Genomic DNA, 5,812 nt, shown 5'->3' on the forward strand with positions numbered 1-5,812 from the left:
CAGGAAGGAACGCGTAGAGCATCTCCGCCTTATTTGTTTCCAAATATCTTCCATGGAATCATCTAGGTTTCATAAAGGTAGAGCAACCCATTGCTAACTCACTTTATAGTGAAAACAGCACAGAGACACTTCATCTGTTCCTTTTACTGATGTGTTTCGCCTCCACAGGGCTAATCATATCCTGTCATTAATTATACCCCCTGTAGAGGGTGAAATGCACCAGAGGCGGGAATGGGTAGAACATGTCTGCACCATTTGCATCCAGATATCCTCCGTGAAAGGTTCTATAGGTGCAAATGTAGAGCCCATCATTGCTTATTCATCTGCAAACAAACTTTTATGATGTAAAGAGCACAGAGACTCTTCAGTTAATTTTTCTGATGCGTTTCACCTCCACAGGGCTATTCATACCCTGCTCCCAACTATATCACCTGTGGAGGGTAAATACATCACGGGAAGGATCATGTACAGCATCTTTGTGCCGCTTTCATATTTTGCCCATGTCAGCTTAATAGGCTCAAACATCAATTGATTGTTTATTCATCTGCATACCAAGTTTATAGTGCAAGGAGATGCTCCACTTGCTCTTTTTTCTGACATTTCACCTCCACAGGGCTACTTGTACGCTACTTTTAACTGTACCCCCTATAGAGGTTGAAATGTATCATAAGGAATGCCAAGAGTTGCTCTGTGCCGATTGCATTTAGATATCTTTGCTTATTCGTCAACTTTGTGGTGCAAATAGGCACTCCACTTGCTCCTTTCACTGATGCGTTTCGCCTCTGCAGGGTTAATGAACTCCTAACTGTAGTGGATGAAATGGGCCACCAAATTGAGTGGGTAGACAATCTTTTTACCCTTTGCAGAAGAAGAAAGTCAAGTGGCTGTGGTTTTTCCTATTACATAGGGAAGGTAATGGTAGTATTGCCGACACCAGCAGCTGGAGTATCGTACGGGACCTCTGCATTTTTGGGGGATGCCTGATTAAAGTGATGTTAGAGAAAGGGATTCAACCAAGGCATCCAATACCAGCAGGTCTATGACTGGCAAGGCATGGAATCCTTTGGGGGCATGGTTGCTGCTTCTAAAGTGTTGTGCAAATCATTTTGCTGCCTTGGCACTAGTCATGGCTAAGCACTGAAATTTTTATTGTTGCAGGAAATGTCCACTTTTAATAATGTTTTCAAAAATGGACAGCAAGCATGAGTCGGCTTCAAATTTCCTAATGTTGGCCAGTGAAGTCACGTATGACAATGGTGGGGGCAGGAGGAGAGGTCTGTCCAAAGTTTGGATTTCAGAAAAGACAGGCAACATATTTTTCCCATGGTAGGTTCTCTTTAAAGTTGTGTTGGTGATTTAGAGGTGGGAAGAGTCTATGCTGGGTTCACCATGTAAAGCCAATTGGCTTGGCTGGTGCCATAGTAAATCTGTGGTTTTGCTCTCTTATAGTGTAACCGCCTTCCTCTATCTAGTTTGCTTGGGATATAATTTATTTTCATTTGCAAAGAAAGACGATTGGTGACCGGCGCCCTGGGCCCGGCGCGCTGTGCTCTTATTGCTTTTTAAATATCAGGTATTTATAGCGTGGAATCCGGTGTGCGAGCGTGCTATGTGTCCCAATGACATTCCCGGACCTTGGTCGGCTCTCATCACTCGATGTGTGTCCCTGGCATCGTGCCAAGGCATGCAAGCTATAAAAATACAATACAGCAGAGTTCTGGCTTGTGTCTGCTCGACTCCAACGAGAATCTCCCTTTCAAGTGAACCTGTCACAAGCTTGAAATGACCTAGAAACAATAGCAGCTGAAGTTATAAGGATATTTTTGTTGGAAAAATCAAATACAGCCCAGGCCCCTCTTGTCTCAAGCCTCCCTATTGGCCAGAAAGGTTTCCCTACTACATTTAAGAGCAAATGGTCTCTCCATCCTTTTTGAAGGGTGGGACCTTTCAACAAAAATCAAGATTTGCATATAACTTCCATTGTATGTCCATTTTGCATTGAGCAGCATTGTGACAGGTGCACTTAGAATCCAAAGTTCACATTTTTAACTTTCACCATATATGTCAAGTTTTTCCCATTAACTAATAAAAAAAAAATTATTTGGAACTTGAAAACGAAGATTGTGGGGAATTGGGTGATTTTCCTAAGGTGGTTCGTGACTTGGCATCCACTTCCAAGCAGGAGAGGCAGCGATAAACCCGGGCCGTGGCACAACAATTAGTGGAAAGCTGCACTTTAAACAGCCTCTCCCTTCCGTTCAGCCATAGAACAATTGCGCAGCCGCTGCCAGGATTTGGAAGCCCTCGGTGGCTGTATAAAGCGTAACTGTGCCCTTAATTCAAACCTTTATGGTGGTAAAACAATTCATTAGTTAACTATACTGTTGCAATGGGCTGCTTTGCCCCACCATGCTGCAGAAATGTTTGTTAAGAAGCAGGGGTCTCCCTGCAGAGATATAGTTCGTACCTCTGCAGAAAGACCACTGTTTGTTCTTGTTTCCTGCATGTTGGCAGGCTTTTCTACTCTTGCAGTGGCCGCTTCCTACAGAAAACCAACACATTGCACGCTTGTGATGTAGTAGGAATATATTTAGCAGATTTAAACTGAACGTTCAGCTAATCCTTATTGTATTTATAACCTAATGTAATGTGTAATGTTCCTATTTTTAAATTTAGATTTCTTTTTGGGTATCTCCCAATTCTGTCATCTTTTTTGCACTATAGTGAATGTCACAAATTTTAATGAATCTTCTATACAATGAATCTCTGTGTGGCCATCACAAGGAGTTTATTTTATTCTGCTCCTGGCCAGTCCCTACAATCGATGAACGTACTTTTACTCCCTTGGTAACTCTCTGAATTCAGCATTTCATGGAGTGGAGGTCACACTTGGTCAATATTTGTCATTGGCACTCAGGACACTGAGCCCAGTGTGAAAGCTGAAAATTGAACTGTACCAATGACCTACTGATTCCAATTGTGCACGAGCCAATCCGGGAGGCCAATGAGTGCGCTAATTCCCAATGTCCCTGGGGCGCTTAGTTCATTGATTTTGCACAGCAGGGCTCAGCTTCCATTTTAGGTCAGCAAGTGGGAGAAAGCTCAGGGACAGAGGAAATATTTTACCTGCTATAACCTGCAGCAAGCAGACTGCAGAGCCATCGGCATTATTTTGTCCTAACAATATACACCTGTACACTGATCACTACACTGCAGCCAAACCTTAGACGCCTTGATATGTACGCAGCGCTTGCTGGAATGCAACAGCCACCAAGTCACTTTGTCAGTAATCTGAGAATCCCTTGTGTCTGCTATTTATATTGCAGGAGGGGTATTCCCAGACACACCCACTGCAGGCCCCTTGTTGTCTCTCACATACAGAAAGTCTGATGAGAAAGTGTCTGTGCAACCAATTCAACACACCCAATTTAAAATGTGTGGTGATACAGAAAGGGAGAAGAGGGAAGAAAAAAGAGAGAGGGGGAGAGAAAAAAAAAGAAGACAGAGAGGAGGGAGGAGAGAGAGACGTGGCGGCGAAAGGGAGGGAGAAAAAAAGAGAGAAGAGAGGGGGGAAAGAGAAGAGGGGAAAGACAGCAAAAAAGAGGAGAGAAAAAAAAGAGTGAGAGAGGAGAGAGAAGAGAGGAAATAGTGGTGGTGGGGGTGGTTAGAGAAAGAAGAGGGTATAAAAAAAAAAGGAAAGAAAGGAAGGGGTAGAGTGCTGTCTGAGGAATAAAGAAAGAGTAACAATAGAGAAACATTGAGAGAGAGAGATAGAGGGAGAAGATGGAGAGGAGCGTGGAAGAAAGAGGGAGAAGAAAAAGAGAGAAAAGTGGGTGGAAGACAAAGATGGAGGAGAGAGAGATGAGAAAAAAACAGAGCAATAAAGGAGACAACCCTCCACAGACATGTGCAGTTTCCTGGAATTTGTCTGCAATATAATATAAAGAATTATGATTAAAGTGGACCCAGCATTATATGGTTCATGTTAAATATCTACATGCTAAGTAATGTGTAAGTATAACAATTCCAGGTATTTATTACTTCTCACAAAGGTCACAAAACTCCCCATGACAATATCTTCATGGAGCCATCTTTATTTACACCCCAGGATCACCATCTGCTTCTTGGACTGAGATGCTGGGCAATCATGGTACACCGACAACGATCTGGTTGCTACGGACAGTGGACGCTATCTCATAGCTAAATATGGCAGCTTCTTTATTCCTGGTCTTTCGGCTCTTCCAGTGCTGACAGCTCTGATCCATTTCCTCCATCACAGTAAAATTAGCACACACTCCTAGAGATGTCGTTGATATACAAAGCACGGCGTCTGTAAAAACCCAGTGCAGGTAGAATTACACACAGCAGTATGGGAGCTTGAGAGGGAACTCATCCTGAATCCAGACGTAGATACATCAGCACGCTATCAGAATACATGGGTACAGAGATCATGGAAGGATATTGGATAGAACCTGGTGACAAGGGGATCCCCCTGTGAGTTATGGAACAAGGCAAGTGGGTAACGTCATCACTTAGCAGTGAAAATCACCTAATAAAGATCAAAAACAACAAAACTGTAACTTTACATCTGAAGTTACATTTTCCGACAGGCTTATTCTCTGGAAAAGGTTAAGAAAATTTGCAATTTGGAGCAATTTAAGTTATGATCAATGTGATCGTCAGGCCATGTGGCATCATACCCTCTCCAGTATTGCACCATTCTAATATTGGCTATATATATAAATATATATATTTAAATATATATATGTGTGTGTGTGTTTTTTTTAGTAGGCAATGGATGGAATGGGGGGAAGGTTTAGAAAAGGATGGTGGGAGGTTTCAAGGCATAGTAAATAGAAGCAAAACCAACTCGCTGTACACATATTGTGCAGGGGTTAGGCGTATCTAACATACAGAGAGCAAGGGTCAGGAGTATGTAATGCTTGGAATGCAGAGGTCAGGGATATATATAATACATGGAAAGCCCATCCCTGAGCACCAACTCTGTGCTTTCAACACAAATATCCAAAATCAGCCATATCCAAATCCGCCAGCAGACCTCAGATGCAACATCACCTGGCAGAATGAACTTTCACTGTAAGAATGGCCTGAGCCCTGGCTCCTAAACATCACTAAAACCCAACCATATTATATGTTGAGATTCCCCTGGACTCCGTCACTACTCTCCCCAGTAGCCATTTTGTCGCTGACCAGTAGTGAAACTTATCAACAGTGTAAACTTTGAGCACAAGCGTATGCACACATTCTTTCTAATGATGGCTTAGAACCCCAGTGAAGGTTTAGCACTATCCCGAATCCCCGGGAAATATAGTTACTCTATTTGCTACAGAATTTAATTGATGGGGAACCCAAAATTGGAATGGTCACCAGGCCATAAGTAAGAGTAAAATTTTTACTGGAAATTTCCCATTACATTGTAGAGATTTGTTCATTATGTCCTGTTGCATCTTTGGCACACAATATAAAACATTTCCTACAGGATACAGGCAATAAATATAATATTGATGGGTATTATTGTATCCCTACCCTATCCAAAGTTACAGACATTTTGGCTATCGATACTTCAACTTCAAGTAGGAGGCAAAACTGTTCACTTATATGTCTCCAGTGTAAGTTTAGCTGCTCGTCTGGAGCTTCTTGTAAAATGTTAGATCTGACAAGGCCAAGGTAACACAACCTTCCCCACCCTAGTTCTTTGTTGAAGAACTGTACAATTTAGAAATGATTGAATATGAATAGTATAAAGAGTGGAATTTTCCTTGAAAGAGAAAACACAACCTCAACAAGCAAG

The sequence above is a fragment of the Pyxicephalus adspersus genome, chromosome 8 (assembly GCF_032062135.1).
Source record: "Pyxicephalus adspersus chromosome 8, UCB_Pads_2.0, whole genome shotgun sequence".
Classification (NCBI taxonomy): Eukaryota; Metazoa; Chordata; class Amphibia; order Anura; family Pyxicephalidae; genus Pyxicephalus; species Pyxicephalus adspersus.